This window comes from Cervus elaphus, chromosome 29 (genome assembly GCF_910594005.1).
Source record: "Cervus elaphus chromosome 29, mCerEla1.1, whole genome shotgun sequence".
Taxonomy (NCBI): Eukaryota; Metazoa; Chordata; class Mammalia; order Artiodactyla; family Cervidae; genus Cervus; species Cervus elaphus.
Window position 1 is genome coordinate 12,941,455 of NC_057843.1, and position 19,951 is coordinate 12,961,405.

At 38.2% G+C, this 19,951-nt stretch overlaps 2 long non-coding RNA genes across 2 annotated transcripts in view; one reads left to right on the forward strand and one right to left on the reverse strand.

Moving 5' to 3' along the window:
- The window catches only part of LOC122685995, a 225,212-nt gene that overhangs the window by 31,975 nt on the left and 173,286 nt on the right, over positions 1–19,951 (forward strand). The gene's annotated exons all lie outside the window — the stretch shown is intronic.
- On the reverse strand, positions 996–17,973 carry LOC122685996. Its single transcript, XR_006338603.1, has 3 exons — positions 17,943–17,973; positions 16,658–16,662; positions 996–1,173 (listed from the first exon to the last, which is right to left on the reverse strand). It is a non-coding gene; the product is annotated as an uncharacterized LOC122685996 (long non-coding RNA).

The window sequence follows — 19,951 nt, forward strand, 5'->3', positions numbered from 1 at the left end:
AATAAAGCCTTGTCTGAATTTCCTATCTAGTCTCTAGTCAATTTCTATTGATTAGGGAAGGCCAAGAACACTGGTCGGTATCAATATGACAAACTATTTCTAACAAAGAGTATCTGAAATGACCCATAAAAGCCTGGACATTCTGGCCCCCTCTGCTTCTGCACCTTCTCTCCTGCTACTTTGGCTCACTGTTACTCTGCTCTGGCCACTGGCCTACTTGCTGTTTACATGAGCTTATAGCTTTTCTAAGGAACTCTTCTTTCAACATGCCATCATGATTTTCTTCACTTTCTTTAGGTCTCAACTCCAATATTTCCTCCTTAGGGGAGACCTCTCAAATCACTTTTCTCTCTAATTCCAGATTCCTACCCCTACTTGAGTTTTCTGATTATTTCTCATGAGCATCTGGCATATTCTACATTGTTCTTATTTCTTATTTTATCTTTTTGGTGAGCACTCCCACTCCAACTAGGAGGTAAGTCTTTATAAATACAGATATCTTTATGTTGGTTCACTGCTGTGTTTCCAGTGCCTATGATAGTTGTCTCCTCGTTAATGTGCCTAATACATTTGTTGTGTTGTTCAGTTGCTAAGTTGTGTCTGACTCTTAATGAGTCTGTGAACTGTAGCACACCAGGCTCCTCTGTCCACCATTATCTCCCAGAGTTTGCCCAAATTAATGCAACTGAGTCAGTGATGCTGTCTAAACATGGCATCCTCTGCCGCTCCCTTTTCCTGTGTCTATAGCCTTTCCCAGCATCAGAGTCTCTTCTAGTGAGTTGGCTCTTTGGGTCAGGTGGCCAAAGTATTGGAGCTTCAGCTTCAGCATCAGTCCTTCCAATGAATATTCAGGGTTGATTTCCTTTAGGATTTACTGGTTTGATCTCTTTGCCATCCAAGGGACCCTCAAGGGTCTTCTCCAGCACCACAATCCAATAGAATCAATTCTTTGGCATTCAGCTTTCTTTATGGTCCAACTCTCACATCTGTACATGACTCCTGCAAAAACCATAGCTTTGACTACAGGGATCTTTGTCGGCAAAATATCATCTCTGCTTTTTAACATGCTGTCTAGGTTTGTCATAGTTTTCCTTCCAAGGAACAAACATTTTCAGTTTCCTGGCTGCAGTTACCACTTGCAGTGATTGGAGCCCAAGAAAGTAAAATCTGTCACTTTTTCCACTTTGTCCCCTTCTATGTGCTATGAAATGGACTGGATTCCATAATCTCATTGATAATTTTATGAATGCTGAGTTTTAAGCCAGCCTTTTCATTCTCCTCCTTCACCCTCATCAATAGGCGCTTTAGTTCCTCTTCACTTTCTGCCAATAGAGTGTGATCATCTGCATATCTGAGGTTGTTGATATTTTTGCTGGCAGTCAGCTTGTGATTCATTCAGCCTGGCAGGCATTTCCCATGATGTATTTTGCAAATAAGTTAAATAAGCAGGGTGACAATATTGTACTCCTTTCCTATTTTGAACCAGTCAGAGTGATACATATCTATTATTAAATATAATGCCTACATTGTTTTTTACCTATATAATCAGTACAACCATTTCATTTTGATAGTTCCATTTCAGAAAAGAGGCTTTTTTTTTCTGTTTTCTTACATCTTTGAATGTTAATATTAAAAGATTAAGGTAAGCAGATGGTATAGTATGTAAGCATTTTATGAACAGCTGCTAAATTGAAATATATCAGCCTTTACAGTACTTTCAGTACAATAAAGCCTTATGCAAAGATGGCAAATATTATATTAATAACCATAAATTAGCAATCATATTGAATACTTTTTGCATTCTATTATTAAACAATGAAATCTTAACTAAAAAAACAGCAGGAGGGAATATAGGGAGATATTTGATTTGTATTAAACACTAAACTCTCAGCGATAAGTGAGAATTGGAACCACAGAAACAGGGAGAGATTGCTAGAATAAAAAGCCCATTATTGACTTCAGAAAGTAGCTGCATTTTCCCTGAATATCCAAGCTCTTGTTTTTTCCTCCTTTATCTAGAATACTGCATTTCAGAGATGCTGTGAATGTACTTGGACCAACAGAGAATAATATGAGAGAGTGGGCCAGATACCGTGTATTTTTTATTGTGGTTAGAGCTCTTCTTTTACTGTGGTGTGTGTTTTTTTTTTAATCTCTTCCACCTTCTGCTTTCTGCCTCCAGCTCAGGATATTTCACTTTCTATCACATGCATTTACCAGATTCTTGATGTACTCATCTCTCTCTGCTCTTAGCAGGGCCTTGGAAACACAAAAGGAAAATTGTTTAGGAGGATGAATGCATTAAGAGCAAGAATTGGCAAGCAGCCAGAGAACTGTCTCGGAGCGATAGGTAGTTGACAGAAGGCCATGGACATTTTACGAAAAACACAGGAAGCTAGATTTCTGTTATCAAGTACACAAGTGGCCGGAAGATGGTCCAGACTTTCAATATAAATTACTACATTCTGTGTGGAAGGTCATGAGTCTCAACACTCTGAGGATTTACCAGTCATCAAACTCAAGAGACCTGTCTCTCTGGTTGTCAGCTGTGTTTCCATTACCCGACTCAGAGCCCCAGGCCTCTCACCAGATGCAGCTCTGCCCGCCCCACTTCTATGTGGCCTTTGCTTTGCTGTCACCGGTAAAGCACCTGCTGGGACAGTCTTGCACTGGAAATATTTTTCTGAATTTGTAGATCAGTTTTTTTGAGCCCTTTTTGCTCTGTAGGTCCCATGAACTACTTTGATAGTGTATCTCCCTCTCCTGTGAATGTACAATCTATGAGTTCGGCAGGTTTTGTATGTTTTTTCCTCAACTCCTTATAAATTCAGAATGAGGCAGGAGCTCTAGGCTCAGGATGAGCTATCTTTTCATCTTCTAACTGAATAGTTCACATGCAGTATCTGTAAATATCTTCTTTCTGAGAAATCCAACCTTTAAACAAGCAAATACATTTAAAAACATTATATATATATCAGAGAATGATAATTATCATGAAGAAAATTAAGAGGATAAGATACTGGAGGTTGATGATACTTTATCTAAGTTGATCGACTTTTTCTGAATGGTGACTTTTGAGGTGAGCTCTCAGTTCTCATACCAGGTCATGCCCCACTCGAATAAGTTCAGTAGGGCAATAGTTATTACTTATCTCCACTTTTTAGATGCAGTGCCCCAAATGGCCCTGACACATATTGATAAGCAAAAATACTTGTTGGAAAATATTTGATAAATCAAGTAATATTCTATTCTGCTTTCTTTTTTTTAAAAAGCATGCAATTTAAAGTGGAAATACTCCTATTAAAATGGTCAATTTTAAAATCTGTTTCTAAGAGTTTTATGCTCAGCTCAGTTGGCTGATTGGAGGAACTTATCACCAAAAAGATTATTTTTGTTAAAAAACAAGGTATCCACAAACATGGCAGAGTGATGCAGTAGACACAGTGGAAGTGGAGAAAGAGCTCTTTACCCTTCAGTTCAATTCTTTGGATATGGACCAATTTCTTCTGCCCTGTGAGAGAATAACTGCTGCTCCACTCAGAAGTAACACAAAAATTTTCTCCAGTGAATTTCCTTTCCTCTTGAAATGAGGGAAGTCCACAGATATCAGATTCAGGCCTTCTCAGAATCTGCCTGACAGATGTGTGACTTACATATAAAATGATAAAAAATCATGCCAAGCAAGTACTGGGGAACTTTGGAGATTAATAGGTTTTTGAATCTTTTACCTCTAATCAGTACTGAAAATTGAACTAGTTCCAAATGGTCAAGGGAAAGCATTTTTGTAGTGTATGTTTAAAATCCTATTTTGATTTCGAGAAATTGTGTTTAAAGGCATGCAGAGCAAAAAGACGAAGAAGACTGGAATAAGGTCTGGCAGAGGACATAATAGAAATGGAATAAATTTTGAGGCATAAGTGATGCTCAATTGTTTTCTGTTCCTAAGCATATAAAATCAAATTAATCTAAATATGTCTTTAGAGCTAAATTATATCTCTATTTAAGCATACTTTAGGAAGTGAATTTAGGATAATTTATAACCATATTACCTTATTTTGTTTTTTTTTTTTTCTTTTCAAATCCTAAAGTTTGTTTCCATTTGTTACACTCTTTTGTTATACATTTTTTGACATGCTATCAAGATTTTCACACCTCAAAGTAGTGGAGAACTATGCTTTAAGTGTGTTTTCATCCAGCCACTTTGCAGACATCTATTTTCCTCTTCGTTCGCTACATCTGGCAAGGTAGCAAAGTATGACTATATGTAAATCATTTAAAAACAAATTGGTTGAAATAATAAATACACCAAAATGAGTAATCATGTAAAAATGAATATTTCTAGACAGAGATTTTCTTTATAATATATATTAGTCATTAAAATAAGTTCCCTGCTAGAGATAACAGGTTGAGCAAGAAGATATTTTTTTCTTTTTTGAGTGTATAACAGTAAAAATTTCAATAGAAGCAGTGATTAGATGATATTTATTCTTCTTATAGCAAAAATGCGTGCAGTCCTCCCGTGTAGCTTTTTATCACTCACCTGTGGGGGGACCTAGACTAACTGAAGCAGTACCTATGTTCCCAGGAGGGGGGAGGGAGGTCATCACCGTCCGATTATATGAACGCAACTTCAGGACAGCCATTGGCTTCTTCTTTAGTTGTTTTAGTGGGTGGAAGTGTAAAATACAGCCCAGAAAAGTGATTTAAAGTATGCAGAGAAAAATAGCACATAAAGCACATAGTTGTAAGTTCATGCATACACCTGGTCACTCAGGTATTTCAGCTTTAAATATGAAACTAACTTCTGTCACCTTTTGAGGAGAAAACACATGATATCATGTATGTGGAACAGATGACAAATGATAGGGGATTTTTACTTTCTTATACTATGTTTTAAGTCATATCTTTGCTGTTCCGTTTTCCATTATTCATGGTGAATTTGTAAATGCATCACACTTAGCTACTCAGTGCATGTTCCTGTTTTATTTCTGACTTTTTAAGACCATGAAAATCTATAAATAAGTATATGTATATGTACATAATATATGTAACTGCATATATATTATTTACATTTTATGGTGTTTAGAAGATTCTCTAGAGCAATAGTTTTCAAATATGTTATAAATATAAATAACTAATCTTAAAATGAAAGCATACTTGGAATTTTAATTCGTGAAATAGAAAAAGTGGCACAAGACCCTCAGGATTTTAGTATATTGCTCCCTTTTACTAGGGAAATGTTAATATTCATTAAATTAGAGAAATACAGACTTTAGGTCCTATTTTAAAAAGTTAGCTTTCTAATATGGAGATTATGTCCCCTAAGTCACTCAATTAATTTATAAATTAATTAATATGTATGGAACTTGGTATTTATTTTGAGTACAACCCTCATAGGAAAGTGAATTTATAAGTACAGAAGTAAATTTTAGAAACAAATATATAAAATTTCCTAAGTGAAAAATGGTAAAATAAAAACACAGTGAAAGACTTTATAGCAGAAACTATCTCTATGCTTCATACAAAAGAGCATACATAAAATAGAGACATTCAGAAAGGTTAAAAATAAAAGGCACACCTAAAATAAATAGTGACCATAAATCTAACCAAACATGATATACATCAAGCTTAAATTGTATTATATAAGATAAAGAAGACCTTATAATGCCAAAGGCAAAAATTTACAATGAAGAAATTTGTTAATATCTGAGTATTGTCATGCAAAATACTTGCATAAAGATGAAAGTAATAAGATGCAGGAAGAATCAGAAGATATCTCATCAATTAGAGAAGAGTTTAGCACGTATCTTTCCGTCTAAGACAGAATTAATAGAAAAAGAATGTTAGAAATGAAAGACAATGACAGCAAAATCAACATAGTGGGTCTTAGAGATACACAGTGAAATCCAAGCCCCGACAATAAAGGATGCAGGTGCCCACTGAACATTTACAAACACACTGGCAATATAGTAAGTCATAGGGAAAAATCTCCATAAACTTAAAAAAAACATAAATATTCTCTGAATACACGTTAATGAAACTATAATCTTTCCTGGTAGCTCAGCTGGTAAAGAATCCGCCTGCAATGAAGGAGACCCCAGTTCGATTCCTGGATTGGGAAGATCCATTGGAGAAGGGATAGGCTACCCACTCAAGTATTCTTGGGCTTCCTTTGTGGCTCAGCTGGTAAAAAATCCACCTGAGATGTGGGAGACCTGGGTTGGGAAGATCCCCTGGAGAAGGGAAAGGCTACCCACTCCAGTATTCTGGCCTGGAGAATTCCATGGACTGTATAGTCCATGGGGTCTCAAAGAGTCAGAGACACGACTAACTTTCACTTTTCACTGTCAACATCAAAGGACATACTTATGCAGTAAGAATTTAAAAACACAAAGAGCTCAAGAGACTCAAAAAAGTTTGAATCAAAAAAGCACTCACCTTCTGCAATGACTCTCACTCTATCTATGAAGTGTGTTTCTCTCTGAATAAATCCACTTCTTACCTATCACTTTGTCTCTCACTAAATTCTTCCTGCAATGAGACACAAAGAACCTGAGCCTCAGCAAGTCCAGACACAAGGGCACACAGGTTCGATCCCTGGTCGGGGAACTAAGGTCTTACATGTCACAGAGCAACTGAACCCTGAACACCTCAACTACTGAGCCCACGCACCTCAAATAGAGAGTTCATGTGTCACAATAAAGGATCCTGCATGATGCAATGAAGATACCATGTAAATAAATAAATATTCTAAAAATTAAAAAAAAAGTTTGAATCAAAATAGTAGAAGAAACTTAATAATTCCAAAAGCAGAATTTAATGTGTTATTATTGACAAAAAATAGAACTAACAACCAGATGAACAATTTTTAAACACAATAAAACAGCAATGATGCTATTAAATAAAAACAAACACACACACAAAAAAACATCAAGGAGCCAACTATACAGAACAAAGGAGAGAAACAGATGTATACAGAGTTAAGTCATGAAAAAGAAGAAACAACCATCAAGAGAGAACATTACAAATAACAGCAAATGAAGCAACAGACAAAAGATTAATCTCAAAAATATACAAGCAACTCCTGCAGCTCATTTCCAGAAAAATAAATGACCCAATCAAAAAATGGGCCAAAGAACTAAACAGACGTTTCTCCAAAGAAGACATACAGATGGCTAACAAACTCATGAAAAAATGCTCAACATCACTCATTATCAGAGAAATGCAAATCAAAACCACAATGAGGTACCATTACACGCCAGCCAGGATGGCTGCTATCCAAAAGTCTACAAGCAATAAATGCTGGAGAGGGTGTGGAGAAAAGGGAACCCTCTTACACTGTTGGTGGGAATGCAAACTAGTACAGCCACTATGGAGAACAGTGTGGAGATTCCTTAAAAAACTGGAAATAGACCATATGACCCAGCAATCCCACTTCTGGGCATACACACCGAGGAAACCAGATCTGAAAGAGACATGTGCACCCCAATGTTCATCACAGCACTGTTTATAATAGCCAGGACATGGAAGCAACCTAGATGCCCATCAGCAGATGAATGGATAAGGAAGCTGTGGTACATATACACCATGGAATATTACTCAGCCGTTAAAAAGAATTCCTTTGAATCAGTTCTAATGAGATGGATAAAACTGGAGCCCATTATACAGAGTGAAGTAAGCCAGAAAGATAAAGACCAATACAGTATACTAACGCATATATATGGAATTTAGAAAGATGGTAATGATAACCCTGTATGCAAAACAGAAAAAGAGACATAGATGGGCAGAACAGACTTTTAGACTCTGTGGGAGAAGGCGAGGGTGGGATGTTCTGAGAGAATAGCACTGAAACAAGTATACTATCAAGGGTGAAACAGATCACCCGCCCAGGTTGGATGCATGAGACAAGTGCTCGGGGCTGGTGCACTGGGAAGACCCAGAGGGATCGGGTGGAGAGGGGGGATCGGGAAGGGGAACACATGTAAATCCGTGGCTGATTCATGTCAATATATGGCAAAACCCACTACAATATTGTAAAGTAATTAGCCTCCAACTAATAAAAATAAATGAAAAATTAAAAAATAAAAAGAGAACATTACAAAAATCACAAGATATTTACAGGTACAGTTGTATGCAAATCAACTTGAAAATCTAGATCAAATGCTTAACTTTTAAGGAAAATATGCCCTCTGTGACATATGCTCATAGAGACAGAATATTCAAACAGAAAAAAATTTACGGTGTAGAAAAATGGGGAAAATAAGCTCTACTGTACAAAAGTACTGGGTCACAAATTTTTTACGTAGGGGATACTCAAATACTTAATTTTTTTTTTATTCAAATGGTACTAAACTATTTGAAGAGCAAAGCAAAAATCTGAGCTGCCATTTGAACAAAAAGATCCAAGAATATATTAAAAGTATAATACATTATGGCCAAGTGGGATTTATTCTGGAAATGCTAGGGTAATCCAGCATTTGTGGTAATAGTGGTAATACACTATTAAATCTATTTATCTTTTGTTAAGTGATCTGATAGAAAAAAAAGTCATTTGATCATCTTGCTAGAACCTGAAATTTATTTCTTTAAAAAATACTCAAGAAATAGGAACAGATGGATTTTTACATGGCAAAATACAAATGATTGCTCAAAAGCTCATATTTTATCAAAATTATTGGATGCTTGTTCAAAATTCCAAGGAATGGATGACCTATGTTTTGCTACTATTTAATGTGCTTTTGGAAGTATTAGCCAGTTAAATAAGCAAGGGGATAAAACTATTAAAGTCATAAAAGTTGTGAAGAAAGAGAGCAAACGTGTACTTAATTTTGGAGAAAGAGATGACATAGAATACTATAGTCATTTTTCTCTTTGATAAGGTGGATATTAATCTTGATAACATTTGGATAAGGTGCCTTGAGGGAGTTGAAGAGGAGAGAAAATAAGAGAACATCACACTTAAGGCACATATTAATACTTTATTGTTCTAGCTGTCATGTCCCTCTGACCATTATTGGACTTAACTATGCAACTGCATTTCAGACTCTTGTTGACCATGATGGCTACTCCATTTCTTCTAAGGGATTCTTGCCCACAGTAGTAGATAGATATAAGGGTCATCTGAGTTAAATTCACCCATTCCAGTCCATTTTAGTTCACTGATTCCTAGAATGTTGACATTCACTCTTGCCATCTCCTGTTTGACGACTTCCAATTTGCCTTGATTCATGGACCTAACATTCCAGGTTCCTATGCAATATTGCTCCTTACAGCATCGGACCTTGCTTCTATCACCAGCCACATCCATAACTGGGTATTGTTTTTGCCTTGGCTCCATCCCTTCATTCTTTCTGGAGTTATTTCTCCACTGATCTCCTGTAGCATATTGGGCACCTACCGACCTGGGGAGTTCTTTCAGTATCCTATCATTTTGCCTTCTCATACTGTTGATGGGGTTCTCAAGGCAAGAATACTGAAATGGTTTGCCATTCCCTTCTCCAGTGAACAACATTCTGTCAGACCTCTCCACCATGACCCGACCGTCTGGGTGGCCCCACACGGCATGGCTTAGTTTCATTGAGTTAGACAAGACTGTGGTCCTGTGATCAGAATGGCTAGTTTTCTGTGATTATGGTTTTAGTGTGTCTGCCCTCTGATACCCTCTGGCAACACCTACCGTCTTACTTGGGTTTCTCTTACCTTGGACGTGCGGTATCTTTTCACGGCTGCTCCAGCAAAGCGCAGCCGCTGCTCCTTACCTTGGAGGAGGGGTATCTTCTCACAGCCGCCCCTCCTGACCTTGAACGTGGAGTAATTCCTCTCAGCCCTCCTGCGCCCAGCAGCAGCCGCTCCTTGGAACTGGGGTTGCTCCTCTCGGCCGTAGCCCCTATCCTCAGGCGTGCGGTAACTCCTCTCCGAAATATAGTACTTGGATGCAATCTCAAAAACGACAGAATGATCTCTGTTCATTTCCAAGGCAAACCATTCAATATCACGGTACTCCAAGCCTATGCCCCAACCAGTAATGCTGAAGAAGCTGAAGTTGAATGGTTCTGTGAAGACCTACAAGACCTTTTAGAACTAACACCCAAAAAAGATGTCCTTTTCATTATAGGGGACTGGAATGCAAAAGTAGGAAGTCAAGAAACACCTGGAGTAACAGGCAAATTTGGCCTTGGAGTACAGAATGAAGCAGGGCAAAGGCTAATAGAGTTTTGCCAAGAGAACGCACGGTCAGCAAACACCCTCTTCCAACAACACAAGAGAAGACTCTACACATGGGCATCACCAGATGGTCAACACTGAAATCAGATTGATTATATTCTTTGCAGTCAAAGATGGAGAAGCTCTATACAGTCAGCAAAAACAAGACCGGGAGCTGACTGTGGCTCAGATCATGAACTCCTTATTGCCAAATTCAGACTTAAATTGAAGAAAGTAGGGAAAACCACTAGACCATTCAGGTATGACCTAAATCAAATCCCTTATGACTATACAGTGGAAGTGAGAAATAGATTTAAGGAACTAGATCTGATGGACAGAGAGCCTGATGAACTATGGATGGAGGTTCATGACATTGTACAGGAGACAGGGCTCAAGACCATCCCCATGGAAAAGAAATGCAAAAAGGCAAAATGGTTGTCTGAGGCGGCCTTACAAATAGCTGTGGGAAGAAGAGAAGCAAAAAGCAAAGGAGAAAAGGAAAGATATTCCCATTTGAATGCAGAGTTCCAAAGAATAGCCAGGAGAGATGAGAAAGCCTTCCTCAGTGATCAATGCAAAGAAATAGAGGAAAACAACAGAATGGGAAAGACTAGAGATCTCTTCAAGAAAATTAGAGATACCAAGGTAACATTTCAGGCAAAGATGGGTTCGATAAAGCACAGAAATGGCATGGACCTAACAGAAGCAGAAGATATTAAGAAGAGGTGGCAAGAATACACAGAAGAACTGTACAAAAAAGATCTTCATGACCCAGATAATCAAAATGGTGTGATCACTGACCTAGAGCCAGACATCCTGGAATGTGAAGTCAAGTGGGCCTTAGAAAGCATCACTACAAACAAAGCTAGTGGATGTGATGTGATTCCAGTTGAGCTATTTCAAATCCTGAAAGCTGATGCTGTGAAAGTGCTGCAGTCAACATGCCAGCAAATTTGGAGAACTCAGCAGTGGCCACAGGACTGGAAAAGATCAGTTTTCATTCCAATCCCTAAGAAAGGCAATCCCAAAGAATGCTCAAACTACCACACAATTGCACTGATCTCTCGCACTAGTAAAGTAATGCTCAAAATTCTCCAAGCCAGGCTTCAGCAGTACGTGAACCGAGAACTTCCAGATGTTCAAGCTAGTTTTAGAAAAGGCAGAGGAACCAGAGATCAAATTGCCAACATCCGCTGGATCATCGAAAAAACAACAGAGTTCCAGAAAAACATGTATTTCTGTTTTGTTGACTATGCCAAAGCCTTCGACTCTGTGGATCACAATAAACTGTGGAAAATTCTGAAAGAGATGGGAATACCAGACCACCTGACCTGCCGGTTGAGAAACCTGTATGCAGGTCAGGAAGGAGCAGTTAGAACTGGACATGGACCAACAGACTGGTTCCAAATAGGAAAAGGAGTACGTCAAGGCTGTATATTGTCACCCTGCTTATTTAACTTATATGCAGAGTACATCATGAGTAACGCTGGGCTGGAAGAAGCACAAGCCGGAATCAAGATTGCCAGGAGAAATATCAATAACCTCAGATATGCAGATGACACCACCCTTATGGCAGAGAATGAAGAGGAACTAAAGGGCCTCTTGATGAAAGTGAAAGAGGAGAGTGAAAAAGTTGGCTTAAAGCTCAACATTCAGAAAACTAAGATCATGGCATCTGGTTCCATCACCTCATGGGAAATAGATGGGGAGACAGTGGAAACAGTGTCAGACTTTATTTTTTTGGGCTCCAAAATCACTGCAGATGGTGATTGCAGCCATGAAATTAAGACGCTTACTCCTTGGAAGGAAAGTTATGACCAACCTAGGCAGTCTATTAAAAAGCAGAGACACTACTTTGACAACAAAGGTCCATCTAGTCAAGGCTATGGTTTTCCAGTGGTCATGTATGGATGTGAGAGTTGGACTGTGAAGAAAGCTGAGTGCTGAAAAATTGATGCTTTTGAACTGTGGTGTTGGAGAAGACTCTTGAGAGCCCCTTGGACTGCAAGGAGATCCAGCTGGTCCATCCTAAAGGAGATCAGTCCTGGGTGTTCATTGGAAGGACTGATGCTGAAGGTTAAACTCCAGTAATTTGGCCACCTCATGCGAAGAGTTGACTCATTGGAAAAGACCCTGATGCTGGGAGTGATTGGGGGCAGGAGGAGAAGGGGACAACAGAGGATGAGATGGCTGGATGGCATCACCGACTTGATGGGCATGAGTTTGAGTCAACTCCGGGAGTTGGTGATGGACAAGTAGGCCTGACGTGCTGCAATTCATGGGGTCGCAAAGAGTCGGACATGACTGAGTGACTGAACTGAACAGAACTGATGCAACTGCATAGTTTCCTTGGCCCTTTTAAGTGGATTTTACTTACTTTCTATCATTAAGTTGAAAAGCATGTAATTTGCATCTTGTAGAATTACCAAATTAATCATGGATATTAGGTGAGTTAGAAGACTGGTTAATAGCCTTGGACTTCTGTGCATGTTTGTTTTCATTATCCATGCACCCTGTATTCCTCATGTCATCTGCCCTGAGATATAGTTGAGTCTCCTACCATTCTATGTAGAGATCTAATAAACAGAAACACTGTGGGCATAGGTAAGCATCCTAGATAAGTTTTAGGAGATGGTTTTTGAAAGAAGTAGAGACATAGTTCACCATATGCCCTTTGCTTTCTCTTTTTTGAAAATTTATTTTTTAATTGAAGGATAATTGCTTCACAGAGTTTTGTTCTTTTCTGCCAAACTGCTTTCTCTTTTTTAAGCATGTATGTCATTATCTATGAAATTATTATCAGTCTCATACTGACTCTGTTTATGTGGGTTGAATGGAAATAACATTGACATCATGAGATGAAGTGCTCTATATAAATAAGATGTATTATTTTTACAAAAATGAATTATTTTGGAAAATTGGGAACATAACCACTTAAGGGGTGGAACATAGCAGCTGTTGAACAGTACACTTGTAGAACTACAGTACAATTTGCAAAAGGGTGCCGGGATCTGCTGTCTAATTTTATTTTTTGAAACAAAATTACTGGAAGAATTTAGCTCTGCAGCACAGTGCAATTAACTAAATGGAAGTTGGCCAGGGAACAGGGGGTAATAACCTCATTGCTTTCATGGTCTTAGTTTTAATTTGATGCTGCAAAATGAGCTGATATACATGTTACCAAATGGAAGACAGATTAATAATACTTAAGATTTTAGTGATCAAATCCTCTGTTTCAATCTTGGATCCCACATTTTTTTTTTTGGTTTCTATTTTCCTATAGACAGAGCCTAAGACAGAGCTTCCCCGGTGGCTCAGTGGTAAAGACATCACCTGCAATGCAGGAGACTGCCTGTAATGCAGGCAGCGTGGGTTCAATCCTTGGGTTCGGAAGATCCCTGGGGAAAGAAATGGCAACCCACTCCAGTATTCTTGCCTAGGAAATCCCATGGACGGAGGAGCCTGGTGGCCTACAGTCCAAATGTAGTCAGATACAGCTTAGCAGCAAAACCACCACCACCACCAAAACATTTTATGCTATTTGAACCCAGACCGATCAAATTATTGAAACCGACATCCTTTAAAAAAAAACTGTGCATGAGACAAGTGCTCGGGCCTGGTGCACTGGGAAGACCCAGAGGAATCGGGTGGAGAGGGAGGTGGGATGGGGGATCGGGATGGGGAATACGTGTAAATCTATGGCTCATTCATATCAATGTATGACAAAACCCACTGAAAAAAAAATAAATAATAAAGGAGGGGAAAAAAAAGTTGGCAGAATACAATGAACTTATTTAGCTCATCAAGAGACAAAATGTTATATGAGAGAATGGTTGTCATTATCTTAAAAAAAAAACCTATTTATGTTACTTGGTGCAGAAATTTTGTGTCTTCATTCAGCTGCCCTATCATCAATATCCTAAACCTTAAAGCAGCAGACACAATGTGATTCAGTTCATAGAAGGAAACTAGGTAAGATTCCATTAGAAAAGCCTGTATTATTAAACAGATTTGATTAGCTTTTATACATAAGGAATCTTTAACTGTAATACATATAGGATAATTGTTAATGTTCGGTTGTGAAGTCTTCAACTTGATACCACCTTTCCCCATTTTATTATCAATAGATCATTTTCCCACAGTCTTAATTATGCAAACAATTTTTTGAAATATGTTTTATACTGCAGCACAGTTATTCATGGGATTTATTGAACCAAAGAGCAAAAATTAATGTACTTTGGTAGAATATGTTTCCCGTAAGCTGTTTGCCTCAGTGGTCCTGGAAGGTCTTCAGGAGTATCACAGCACAACTTGACACCACAGTGGAGGTCACCTTAAATAAGTGAAATTTACTTATTCTTTTTTCCATTTATTTTTATTAGTTGGAGGCTAATTACTTAACAATATTGTAGTGGTTTTTGCCATACATTGACATGAATCAGCCTAAATAAGTGAAATTTAGAGAAGTATCAAAAGCCTGGAAGAAGATGAAAGGACTAACAGGAGAGCAAAACAACTTTCTTCACTTGACTTGGTTTTCTGCAGCCCTTCTGAAACATGAACAACACAGCTTCCATCATGAACCTGACAATTCTACAAATGCCCAGGAATTTTGCTCCTCACCCCAAAATTGCCCAATGGAAAATATCAGGATAGCAATTGCTGCAATCACTACCTTATTTTAATAGTATTTTCTTTAACCTTCTCATTAGATAAATTATAAAATGAAGAGGGAGTCCAGATTTACTATGAAACTAATGAATTTAAGCTTAGGTTATATACATTGGCCTCAGTGTGAGCTGGAACTTAAAGTATTAAAGTTTTCTAGGTGGAGAGGAAAAATCAGATTGCAGTTAAGAAGCATTTCTATGCAACCATTTCTGGTAGGATTGCTGAACAACTCTTAGAAGCAAATTATTTATATTTTGTAGACTTTTGCTAATTATTTTCTTATTCTAAAATTATATTCACTTTCATACAAAATTTTATGTTGTAATTTATTATAAAAAGAATAATTTGTTATTTTTTCTTAAATGAGTCTCTCCCACTTTCATAATATTTTGGTCTCTCCAAGCCTGGATCTTCTCCTCAGAGAAGACGAGTTTGGGCATATCTGCTACCCCCATCACTGATTTATAAGCTAGAGCCCTGGATAACTTACCTGCTGCCATCATAATGCCACCCATTATCAAATCTTAGTGATTTAAAACGAACACTTATTTAGCTCATGAGTCTGTAGGAAAGTGATTTCAGCTAGTGTTAACTGGGCTCACAAGTCTGGGGTCAGCTGGCTAGAAGCTGAGCAGGGATGGTTTTAGCTTAGATAGCTGGGGTGACTTGCCTCTGTTATACATCTCTTTCATCCTGTAATGAGCTACTCTGTGCATGTTCTATGCAGGAAAGCATAGTGAGAAGGAAAACAGAAATGTTTGTGTACCTCATAAACTAACTTATTGACTAAGTCAAGTCATGGGGATAACCTAACCAGAATCAAGGGTGCAGAAATTGTCATGTTGGAAAATGCTCATCAGATTATTCAGTCCTTCCTCTTAAAGATTCAAACTGAGATATTTGCAATTGAAATTGAAATTATTTGAGTTTTTAGATTTGCTTCAAAATAATATGAAAATAGAGAAATGATAGGAATGAGATGGAGCAAGACAAATCATGAGTTGATCATTGTTGAGGCTGGGAGATGAGTATATAGTATTTGTTGCATTATTCTCTACTTTTGCAGAACTTTGAAGGACAAAGAGCCTTTACTAGACTTTTCATTGCACTAAGAGGGACTATTTTTAGCATAAATTTATCTTCAATATAGTAATTATATTTTTCCATATAATATTGATATATGATGGCTAGAGAAGATGTTACCTAATAAAATGTTAGCTATTAAAAAACAAATGTTTTATTGATTTTACATATTGAAGGATGGGGTTTAATTCTGGCTAATCTATTCATTGAGCCCATCTGTGTGCCAGGCGCACGTCCAAGCTCTGGCCATCGGGGAAAACACGTGTGTGAGATTTCTGATCTTGAGGCTTTTATAGTTGTGTTGGTTTTCTATTATAGGTGTAATAGAGTACCACAGTTTTGGTGACTTAAAACAACACAAATATAAAATCTTACAATTCTGTAGGTCAGACCTCAAACATGGCTCTCACTGGACTTCAATCAAGGTATTGTCAGGAATGCATGTCTTTCTGACAGCCAGAGGGGATAATCTGTTTGCTTGTGTTTTTCATCCTCTAGAGACTCCCCTATGTTTCTTGGCTTATGACTCCTTTTCTCTGTCTTCAGAGCCATCAATGGTACATACTTCTGTGCTTATCTTCTGTAGTTACATCTCCCTGTGACTGACTACAGCCAGGAAAGTGTTCTTCATTTTTAAGGCTTCCCATCTCAAAGTCTTTAACTCTAATTCTAGAAAGTTTCTTTTTCCATGTTAGGTAACCTGTTCTCAGGTTGAAAGGTTTAGGATGTGGACATCTTTGGAGGGCCATTATTCTGCCTACCATAACAGCTAAATAGTGGGAGAAAAGAAAATTAAAAAAAAAAAAACAGGATAGATACTTTCAGACACTATATGTACTTATAAGAATTGATAAAATAGTGGTACAATAGACAGTTACTGGCAACTTTTATTACAGAGAAGACATCACTAAGGAAGTGACACATCACTTTTGTGAGAAGTGGAGTTTATTTTGCAAAGTTCTGTAGGCATATCATCTCTGGTAAAGACAAAGCTAATGTAAATGCCCCAAATGGAGGCATAGAATGAAGGTGAAGTAGTATCTCCTGACCTGGGGTATTAGTTATGGTCCAGGTTTCTTGGCTTGTACAGAGTCTGAGTTACACTGCTTTACTCATTCTAAATCAGTTGTAAAGAAAAGCCAACAGAGGACTTTAAGGGAAGAAAAGACAATCTTATCTGGCTGGTTTGTGAATAATAAAATGTAGTTGTCTGTTCTCCACAGAACACATTTCTAGCTTTAATTGTTACATCCTAAATTAGTAAACTCACAAACTTCTAATATTTAGCAAAACATTCCTTCTTCAGTAATTAATACTAAGTTTGGAAAAGGATCCAAAGGACCCATATGAGATTTGGAATGGATAAGTAAAATTGGATTCAGTTCAGTTCAGTTGCTCAGTCGTGTCTGACTCTTTGCGACCCCATGAACCACAGCAAGCCAGGCCTCCCTGTCCATCACCAACTCCTGGAGTCTACCCAAACCCATGTCCATCAAGTCGGTGATGCCATCCAACCATCTCATCCTCTGTCGTCCCCTTCTCCTCCTGCCCTCAATCTTTCCCAGCATCAGGGTCTTTTCAAATGAGGCAGCTCTTCACATCAGGTGGCTAAAATACTGGAGTTTCAGCTTCAGCATCAGTCCTTCCAATGAACACCCAGGACTGATATCCTTTAGGATGGACCAGCTGGATCTCCTTGCAGTCCAAGGCACTCTCAAGAGTCTTCTCCAACACCACAGTTCAAAAGCATCAATTTTTTGGTGCTCAGCTTTCTTTATAGTCCAACTCTCACATCCATACCTGACCACTGGAAAAACCATAGCTTTGACTAGACGAAACTTTGTTGGCAAAGTAATGTCTCTGCTTTTCAATATGCTGTCCAGGTTGGTCATAACTTTCCTTCCAAGGAGTAAGCGTCTTTTAATTTCATGGCTGCAATCACCATCTTCAGTGATTTTGGAGCCCCGCAAAATAAAGTCAGTCACTGTTTCCCCATTTATTTGTCATGAAATGATGGGACCAGATGCCATGATCTTTGTTTTCTAAATGTTGAACTTTAAGCCAACTTTTTCACTCTTCTCTTTTACTTTCATCAAGAGGCTCTTTAGTTCTTCTTCGTTTTCTGCCATAAGGATGGTGTCATCTGCATATCTGAGGTTATTGATATTTCTCCCGGCAATCTTGATTCCAGCTTGTGCTTCCTCCAGCCCAGCGTTTCTCATGATGTATTCTGAATATAAGTTAAATAAGCAGGGTAACAGTATACAGCCTTGACGTACTCCTTTTCCTATTTGGAACCAGTCTGTTGTTCCATGTCCAGTTGTAACTGTTGCTTCCTGACCTGCATACAGGTTTCTCAAGAGGCAGGTCAGGTGGTCTGGTATTCCCATCTTTTTCAGAATTTTCCACAGTTTATTGTGATCCACACAGTCAAAGGCTTTGGTATAGTCAATAAAGCAGAAACAGATGTTTATCTGGAATTCTCTTGCTTTTTCGATGATCCAGCGGATATTGGCAATTTGATCTCTGGTTCCTCTGCCTTTTCTAAAACCAGCTTGAACATCTGGAAATTCATGGTTCACATATTGCTGAAGCCTGGCTTGGAGAATTTTAAGCATCACTTTACTAGCGTGTGAGATGAGTGCAATTGTGCGGTAAGTTTGAACAGTCTTTGGCATTGCCTTTCTTAGGGATTGGAATGAAAACTGACCTTTTCCAGTCCTATGGCCACTGCTGAGTTTTCCAAATGTTGCTGGCATATTGACTGCAGCACTTTCACAGCATCATCTTTCAGGATTTGAAATAGCTCAACTGGATTAGATAATTATTTATTTTATGTAAGTATTCTTCCTTCAGTAGAGGTAATTCTTATATTTGGCATTTATCTCACAGGTTAAAGTAGGAATAATAAAATATTCACGTATACTTTTAACAAATCCCAGTTTCCAGCATATGGGATATTCCTTCACAATTTTAAATCTAAATAAGAAGGAAATCAATCAGTCATACTGCATGGAAATGTTCGAAACCAGTGCTATTGTTTAAATTTGTGGATAGACATTAATCATTTCACAAGGCTTTCTTCCTAAATGTGTAAGTAAAATTTTATAGAATTGGCAAGAGATGGATGAAAGAAATACTGTCTTACCAGAAATTAATACTATTTTGAACTGAAGGTTGCTCAGTTGTGTCTGACTCTTTGTGACCCCATGGACTATATAGTCCATGAAATTCTCTAGGCCAGAATACTGGAATGGATAGCCTATCCCTTCTCCAGCAGATCTTCCCAACCCAGGAATTGAACCGTGGTCTCCTGCATTGCTGGTGGATTCTTTACCAACTGAGCTATCAGGGAAGCCCTACTATTTTGATGAATGGGAGAAAATGATTCATATTTATGGTCTGCACTGTGTTAAAGAGATGAGTTCTATTGTTTTCTCTTGTGATATAATCTGCTTAAAAGATCATTCTGTGAACAGGAAAGTAATTGGATCATTGGTAAAATTTGCATGTATTAGAAGATGACAGCTAGAAGGGAAACCAGAAAACAAACTAATAAAATAAAGTGACATTGGAAGTTGTATATGAAGCTCTATTCCATCCCTGCCTATCCTATCAAAACCAAGGTACCAATTTCTTATTTTGGCAAGGAAGGGTTCTAAAATATACTCACTTATATGTGCTTTTTGAAGAAGGCAATGACAACCCACTCCAATACTCTTGCCTGGAAAATCCCATGGACAGAGGAGCCTGGTAGGCTGCAGTCCATGGGCTCGCAAAGAGTCGGACATGACTGAGTGACTTCACTTTCACTTTTCACTTTCATGCATTGGAGAAGGAAATGGCAACCCACTCCAGTGTTCTTGCCTGGAGAATCCCAGGGACGGGGGAGCCTGGTGGGCTGCCTTCTATGGGGTTGCATAGAGTCGGATACGACTGAAGTGACTTAGCAGCAGCAGCAGCAGCAGCATATGTGCTTTTAATGTGTATCCTT